This window comes from Saimiri boliviensis, chromosome 5 (assembly GCF_048565385.1).
Source record: "Saimiri boliviensis isolate mSaiBol1 chromosome 5, mSaiBol1.pri, whole genome shotgun sequence".
In the NCBI taxonomy this organism is placed as follows: domain Eukaryota; kingdom Metazoa; phylum Chordata; class Mammalia; order Primates; family Cebidae; genus Saimiri; species Saimiri boliviensis.
Window position 1 is genome coordinate 51,843,627 of NC_133453.1, and position 9,574 is coordinate 51,853,200.

The window sequence follows — 9,574 nt, forward strand, 5'->3', positions numbered from 1 at the left end:
TTTTCACTTCCACTCAGTTAATGTACTTTGTTAATTTTCTTGAGACTCATTTTAACCAAAAGAGTATTTAGAAGTGTGTTGTTCAGTTCCCATAGTTGGTGAAGGTTTTGTGTAATTTATTTAAAAAAAAAATTTTAAGTATTTTTTTATAGCCATTAGTGTGGTATATCTTGGAATACCCTCTGTGGGCACTGAAAAAGAACATGCATTCTGCTATCAGAAATACTTTATAAAATTCAGTTAGATTCTGTTAATCGATGGTGTTTTTGAGTTCTATAGTTTAGATGATTATTCAAGTTGTTCTGTTGAGACAGGTGTATTGAAGTCTCTAACTGTAATTGTGGATTTTTCTCCCTGTTCCATTAAGTTTGCTACACACATATTTTGTAATTATCTTGTTTGTTGCATATACATATAGGATTATGATATCTTCTTGTTGGATTGGCCCTTTTATTACTACATAATGCCTTTCTATGTCCCTGTAGTTTTCTTTACTTTGAGGTCTAATTCATATGATATTAATGCAGCTGGTGCTGCTTTTTGATTAATATTTACATGAAATATTTTTCCATTCCTTATTTTACCTGCCTGTTACATTATATTTGAAATGAGTTTTTGTGAACAACATATAGTTGGGTCAGATCATTAATATACTCTGAGAATTTATTTTACTCAGTATATTAAGACTGTTTACAGTTAATTTGATTTGGGACTCATGTTTACTATTTTATTTCTATGTATTCTGATCTATTTTTCCTTCTTCAGTTTTCTTTTACTGGACTTTCTATATATAATAATATGTTTTAGAATTCTATTTTGATGTATTTATAATATTTTATTGATTCCTTTAAATATTTTATATAAATAACTTCACAATCTGTTGGTACTATAATTTTACCAATTTAAGTAAGATAGGAATTTTTTGTCCTTTATCTCTTTAGCCTCCCTCATTTATAATATAACTGCCTCAAATATTTCTTCTACATAAATTTAGAATCATATTACATCATTTTATAATTTTTTTCTTCAACCTTCAAACATAATTCAAACTTCAAACATAATTCAGAAATACAATAGAAAGACTATTGTATTAACCGTTTTTGTTGTAGTAGTTTGTTTGATTTTTTTGCTGTATTGTTTAATCCTTCCTAATATTAAGATTTCTTCTACCGTTCATTTTCTGTTTACAATACTATTCATCATTATTTTAATATGTGCCTGCTGGTGAAAAATAAAGTCGGCTTTTACTCAACTGAAAATGTCTTTATTTCTCTTCAACTCCTCACAGATGTTTTTTCTATATACAGGTATAGGATTCTTGACAGTTCTTTTCCTTCCAAACTTGAAAAATAGTGGACCACTTCCTTCTGGACTCCATGCTTTCCAATGAGACATTCACTGTCATTTAAATATACATGTATGTATGTATGTATGTGTATATATCAATCCCTGTAACAAATTCTTATGTATATAGTTAAAGCAAGAGTTGCTCCAAACAAACAGAAATTAAGCACTGTGTCTCCTGAACTGACATTTACCTATATAGAATTGATTCTTTGTATTATTTAGATTTAGTTATTAATGACTCTTTCTAGTGGTAAGAGCAGTACATTGCACAGCAAGACAAACAAGTATGTAAACATCATCTATAAATCTGTAATTTAGTGCCAATTTACAGCAAGGTTTTGGGTGACTAAGCATTTGCTTCTTTAGAACAGCTTATAGAAAACAGGATGTAAAATTGAACTGGTTGGTTGTTTCTAAGTGTTCTAGATAAACTGGAGAAAAAAATAATTCAATCAAATACTTAAATTCCTGGTTCATGGCCCACAGGTGTCTCTGTTCCAATATTCAGGATCCTGCTCCTTCCCAATCAATCCCCAACTGTAACAAAGATCCTTAAAGGTTGGAAAATTCAATTGCGGTAATCCAGGTACATGTAGGATTAAGCATTAAGTTTACTTTCAGAAATGGAGTCTCCTTTTCTCCACCATCAGAAGTGTTTTGCTTTCAGCTAGAAAGCCTAGCAACATACCTTGATTAAAACAATACAAGGATATTGAAGGATAAATGAAGTCTCAGCCCTATATTGGAATCTTTAGGAAATGTGGTTAACTTTTCATTGTACAAGGCGCCATACTGGTTTCTGACATTGCGGATATGATGCTGAATGGACCTAGACTGATACAGTCTGCTTAGGCTTTTTGTATCTAATGGTTCATTTGGTAAAATGTTTTCCTAGAAGTTATCAATTTTATTTAGGTTTCAGATTTATTTGCATAGTTTCATTTTTTTCTATTTGTTTCAATAGTTGTATTCATTATTATTTCCCATTTTGTATATTTTTATACATGTTTTTCCTTAGTTGTCTGCTTTATTTTTTTTCAAAAACATGCATATTTATTCAGGCGTGGTGGCTTACACCTGTAATTCCAGCACTTTGGGAGGTCAAGGCAGGTGATCACCTGAGGTCAGGAGTTCGAGACCAGCCTGGCCAATATGATGAAAACCCATCTCTACAAAAAAAAATATGAAAATTAGCTGGGTGTGGTAGCATGTGCCTGTAATCCCAGCTACTCAGGAGGCTGAGGGATGAGAATTGAACCTGGAGACGCAGGTTGCAGTGAGCTGAGATCACACCACTGCACTCCAGCCTGGGCCACAAGAGTGAAACTCCAACTCCAAAAAAAAAAAAAAAAAAACCATATTTTATTATGTATATCTATTGTTTTTTAATACCCTACCTTTTAATTTTTTTGCATCATTATCATTTCCTTCTTTTGCTTTATTTTCATTTATTTGTTTTTCTTAGTCCTTATTGATAAATATGATTAATTATAGAAGCTCCTTATAGAAGAGAGAGCTAAATCCTACACAGGAGAGCTTCCAATATTCAGAAACCAACACAAAGAGGTGTATCATTTATCCAATCACTTCTATTCAAGAGATCCAATAATTTTTACATGCATGAACAAATTTGATAATCATACAAATTTATGACAATATTGTTTTTAAACAAAAATTGGAAGACTTCTATAATCATATTTATCAATATGATTAATTATAGAAAATAATTCAGAAAAGGACTTCTGAATATATAACTTCTAAAAGGTAACATAAACACTATACACAAGAATCTGTATGTTACTGCTTTAACATATATGTCACTGCTTTAAGATATAGATTATTGTGTATAGTGTTTATGTTACCTTTTAGAAATTGTATATTCAGAAGTCATTTTCCCTTTCTGCCAACTTAGTTTAATAGAACTTTTTATTTAATGTCTATATGAAGGAACTGTTATAAACTTTTTTTTTTTTTTTTTTTTTGAGAGAGAGTGTCACTGTTTCCCAGGCTAGAGTGCAGTGGGGTAATCTTGGCTCATTGTACCTCCACCTCCTGGGTTCAAGCAATTCTCCTGTTTGTTTATATAATTATAAACAAACAAACTACATATATATATATATATATATATAATTGTTATTTATATATAATAAATGTTATATATGTTGTTTATATATATACAAATACACATATATATAAAACAACTAATACTAAAAGTTAATAAATAAATGTGTCACACTGTTTAACCTAATTTTCTCTAATGATGTTTTATCAAATCCAACATGGTTTGCCTAAAATAAGTTGTAGATTCAACTCCTTACAATGTATTTTTGCCTATATGTATATTCCTTCAAGAGCCTACTTTAGAAAACAAGCAATTATATTCTAGTTTTATTTGGTTGTGGCTAAAAATCTGTACATCTAGATATCAGTATATCTAGAACCTACATTGCAAGCACAAAAGGATAAGCTGAATTTTAAAATTCAGTCCACTTGTAGTTTGCAGTTTTTATTGTTTACATGTGTATTCTTTTTTGAAATACGCTGTAGACTTAGCTCACAATTGTCACACCCAAAGAACAAAGAAGCTAAAATATTTATCTATCAACTCTCATCCACTAGTTCAGAACACTTACAAAGCCATTCATTCCAGAATTTTGGGCTGCGTCAGGCAAGGGCTAGTACAAGATGTCCTCAACATGTAAATTCTGACACTAAGAGCTTTGAGATCTGAATGCATGGGAAGAGGGGACACCAAGGGAATATAAGTGGGGTATCTCCAGTGTCCACCACAAGTATTGTTTATAATTGATCTCAGCTAATTCATCTCTTCACAATTTGAAGGCTTTTTATTTATTTTGTTAGATATCTGTGACTTCAAAGCAGTACCCTCCTAGACTTATGCAAGGGAAGCCCCTGAGAAACTTGCTCTTTGGAGAGACTCACATATCAAGGATGCCATTTAGGTCTCACAGAAAAACCAAAGTTCTCACATCAAAAGGCAGTACTATCTTAATCCTATGAAGATCTGTGGGCTGTGCTGCTGTCAATCCATGATTAAAAGTACTTAATCCTACGAAGTACTTAATCCTATAAAGATCTGTGGGCTGTGCTGCTGTCAATCCATGATTAAAAGTACTTATGAGTGTGAAGAAGATTTGAGAGGTAAAAACGCTTCACTAAGGGAAAAGGCAACTTAGTCAATTTATTAAATGCTTCTCAGGTGACATTGATAAATAGTGTTTTGGTGTTGTCAAGGTAGAAGGAAAAGCAATAATGTAAAGTTTGTCAACTTGATTTATAATTTTAAATATTTAAAGCTATAGCATTTGGGGCTCCATCTGTACCCCTAACCTGGGCTTATAAATATTAAATGATAAGGTATAATAAAAGAAACTTATATAACAAATTCTGCCATATTTACATAACATTTAGTTATAAGCAGGCACAAAAGTGTCATATAATCTGTTCTATCTTTAGCATTGGCAAATCCAATGGATCTGTAGCAAACATGATTCTTGCCTCCTTGGAGGAAAAAAATCAGCTGAGAGGTGTGAGACAGAAGGAGAGCCCAAGGCAAGTTTTAGAGCAGGAATGAAAGTTTATTAAAAAGTTTTCGAGTAGGAGCAAAAGGAAGTAAAGTACACCTGGAAGAGGGTCAAGAAGATGACTTGAGAAATCCAAGTGCCTGGTCAAACCCTTGACATGGAGTTTTTAGACACTGGAATGGTTCCAGGTTTTGGGTGTCTCCTCCCTTGATTTTTCCTTGGAGCAGGCAGGATGCATGTATAGTGGCCTGTCTGCACTTGGGAGGGGTTACATGTGCAATGCGTATGTGTTTACTGAAGTTGTGCATATGCTCATTTGAAGCATTTTTCCCTTACCAGTCCATTGTTCCTAAAGGAAGGTCATATTCCAGTTAAACTTTGTCATTTTGTCTCTTAGTGTTCATGCTTAAGGCTGCTCACCGAACTCCTGAGATCTTATAAGGAAGCTGCTGATCCCCAGCTTCAGGTGTTTTCTATCTATTGAGAGTTTGCCTTTCCCTAGTGTCAGCTTCGACCAATTATTGTTTTAGAGAGACAGTTTAACAACCCCTGACCATCTTTTGGTCGCCTGACGTTCCTGTGGGGGGATGGGTACCATTTCCTGCCGTGCTCATGTCTGCTTGGCTACCTACTCTGAGCTAGTGGGTTCTGAGGTTTGGGCATTCCAGGAAGGACCTACGTAAAAAGCTCATTTGAGGCATATTTGATACTACCTTAGTGTCAGGATTCTGTTAATCTAATCAGAGTCAGGGCAGAATTACTTGTAAGTGGCTTTGCACAAGACCAGTCCAAATTCTAAGCGTAGGCTATTATCCAACAAGGTTCCTCCTTACATTTATACAAGAGCTGAGTTGCCTATTGTTTCTAGGCCATCAAAAACTTCTATCATTCCTTATGAAAAATAATTCTCTAAGGCAGATTAAAATAGAACTATTTAAAGCTCCTCTCCGTTAACCTTTTTCTGGTGTGTGAATTCTTAATTCAGGACTTTACAATGCTAACTATCCAATCCTGAATTATATATTCTGGATTGAGGTACTTACCATAGTGTATAGATTAAAACTTATACACATATCATTGTATACACTGAAACATTATAACAGAAATTAAATGTAATATAATCCACTGTTACAGAAGGTCTTGCCCTGGCTTTTCTGAAAGTTCTGCAGGATAACTGGGACCTGGAAGCTTAGAGCAGGCACAAAGCTTTATGCCTCCTTTCTCATTCCATGGTACCCTTCCCATTCTGTCATGGACTTTTTAGGTCTAGAACAGTTCATAGAGAATCTGAGTAGGAATGTTAACCAAGAGCCATCTGTAAAGCTATCAGAATTGGCTGCCTTTATGTCAACATCAGACTGCTAATGTATGTGACCTTAAAGATCCATTTGTACTTGCTCTCAGCAGGATTCTAAAGATGTTCTTAACATTCAAGAATGGAATGAATGCTGACTTTTAACCTTCTTTACTTTCTCCCAGTTGAAGCTGAAAAAAAGTTTTTACAGTCTGTATGTCAGGCTTTTCCTTTTCTTTCTTTTTTTGTTGAGACAGATTAAGGAGAAACAGCTTTATAACCACTTTTCTTTCCCAAGGCCTCCAGGAGTTTGGCCGACAGCCCTAATGCCTACAGCAAGTCAAAAAGAGTAACTGCACATTTGGTTCTCCGCAGAGAACCTTTAGGTCCCCTGCCCTTTCTCCAGGGGTTTTCTTGGCTAGGGCTTAAACAAAGGATTGTGAAAGAAATATCAACCTAGTGAGCTTTTTCTAAACTTCCCACCCACTTTTCATTTATAGCCAATCCCCTCTGAGCAGAACAAGGCCCTATAAAGCAGAGCCTATGCCAGCCTTCAAGACAGTGCACTTCTGCATGAGATGTAATGAACAAAGAAGAGCAAATTTTATCTTCCAGTTCGCTGATCTGCCTTGGGTGTTACAGCGCAGCATTCTTCTGCAAAGTATCTAAAGACTCAAAAGAAAAAGAGCATCCTATGCTTTTTCTAACATTTCCCATCGACTCCCTGCTTTCCTAAACCTAGATGTCATAAGCTGTGGAAAGAAGTATAAAAGGGCTTCATTCAAGACCTGTCCCCAGGGGTCCCTTCCCAATTCTGTGCCATGTGTTTGTAATCAGCAGTGGCTCCATAGAACGAAGAATCAGATCCCTTAGATTTTTCTGCCTGGCCTTTTAGAAGCCCTCTGGTCCATGCCCTGCCCTTGGCTGAGGGCACCTCAAGCTTGTTGAAATGTTGGCCAGCAGTGACTTTTAACCACTCCCAGAATTCTTTGTTACAGGATTACTCACATCCCTGAGGCCATGGATGGAATAACTGATCTGTAAACAAAAGGGAAAAAACTGCCAGCTCCTGCATCCAATAATGAAAATTACACTGTGGAACCTTGGTGGTTGTGAAACTCTTAAATGCGAAATGCCACAGTCGGGAATGGGGAATGCCCCAATTTGGGGCTTTTTGGTCTCTCCAAAAAGCTGTGTCTCTTGTTCCTGATGTGCTATGATGTCAAACACACACACACACACACACACACACACACACACACACACACAAAACCGAAAAATATTGCATGCCTCTGCAGTAGTCATCCTTCCTTTACTTTCATCCTCTCCTCTCAGATTTTCCCAGGCGTCTGGCTAATTCCACAAGAGAAGGCTGGAAACTGGAGGTTTCCCATATCAAGAATGTTTTCAAAATCCTTAGCACTGGGACTTTAAGGATTCATCCCCCCATTTCTTTCCTGCCCTGGCCCTTAGGGAGTCATATAGACCATATAGCTTAAATGAAGCAAAATAGATATGATCACCTATTTTATATGGAGAACATATATGTCTTATGAGGAAGCCATATGATTAAGCCTCCGTATGTTAACTAGGAACTAGATAATATTTTTTGTTTGTTTTGTTTTTTTGCAAGTGATTCTGAGTCATTGCTGCTGGGACTTTATGTTCCCCTGTGAAATAAGACAAGGTAGATTTTTTTCTTTTTTGAGGTGGGAAAGGATGGTATTGGCGAGAAAATGGCGAAGCATAGACTAGCATGAACTTGTAAGGAAGGACAGGGAAACTTGTGTACTCAGCTTCTGCCATGGTATCTAAGAAAGTTAAGGGAAAGCAAAATAATCCTCTCTAAATTATTGGGAATTGTGGACCTAAAAAAAATTAAACAGAAGGGCACACCCTGTCACTCAGCCTATATCAGCTCAGAAAGAGAACTCACAGATAGCAGTACCAGAGGATCCAGGAGCAAGCTCTACTCTTCCCAAAAATTTACCTTCCCGCATTTTCCTACCTATTGGAAGCCTAAAATTACTCTTTTCTTAGGCTTGTCACTCTATACTATTTATGGTTGTTTTTAAAAAATACTGTTTAAGCAAGATCTCTAAGTCATTGCCTTGAGAGAGAAATAATTCTGAACTGAGGCCTCTGCCGTGTAGTGAGTACAACATGCATTAATAAACTTCTGTTTGTTTTTCTTTGGTTAATCTAACTTTTGTTTTAAAGAAAGTGATTCAACTAAGATCCTAAAAAGAGAAAGAAAAGAAATTGTTTTCTGTGCTTTCCCTTAAAAAGCATTGAAATTGCAGCCAAGAAAAAATGTCAAATATGGGACCAAATAAAAGACTCCCTTAAGGGACATTGTTGTGATGCTCAGTCTCACTTGAGTTTGAGTCTTCTCTTACTCACTGTCCAGACTTCATTCGAGTAAGAACACACAATCACATCAATAGAGGGCTATCACAGTTGATCTTTGCATTCACACTAACAAATCCCTAACTCCCCATCAATGGCCTATTAGGAGTAACACTTGTCTGTGTCACCAAATTTTGCTCAGACCCAACATAGATAATCCCCAGAAAGTCCTAAAACATCCATATGCATCAAGATGTATAACTGTATAATGGTGCATTGAAGATTAGGTTTGGAAGCTCGAACTAATCAAGCTGGAGACCAATCAGCTAGGAGGTGATTTGTAACATCTACACTGACATTCATGTAATCTAGAGGCATGCTTTTCACTCTCCCTGTATCTTAGTTCCATAATCTGGCAATAGAAATTGATCTGTCCCAAACATTCAGATATCCAAGGACTTCACATGTTTTGTATCAACTTTAATAGGTCTTTAGAGCTCCAATATTAAGGGGTTTCATGAACATTGTGGACTCAGAGTTGCCTTGAAAATGAAACTTTAGAAATAAATGCAATTTGCATTCTACCATTTTAGAATTCCTAGATCCAGCCTTATCTTGTGCAGGAACATAGGAGGAGACATAATTGAGAAGTTGCTTGTAGCACAAACTGACTATTGCACATCGAGGCACAATGCCCATGTTCCAAGAAAGAAAATGGGGATGAATAAGACTTTTCCAATTGACTCTTTCCCTTTGTATAATTATAAAGTTATGCTATAGAAGGCATTGAGTATCAGACAGAGCCTGGGGAAAAGGGTATTAAAAGTTTTAAGCAAGAGGATAACTTAGATTAAAAAGAAGAGGGCCAGTGATCCACACTCAAAAACAAACAAACAAATAAAAAAAACCCACAAAAACTAGAACTTGTTAAGTGTGTAAAGGCGTACAATTTTTAAATGATTTGTTTTACTGAGTGAAAGAAAAAGAAACAAAACCAGAAGGACCCTATAATTCATTTCAAAAATGATATGGTTTACTG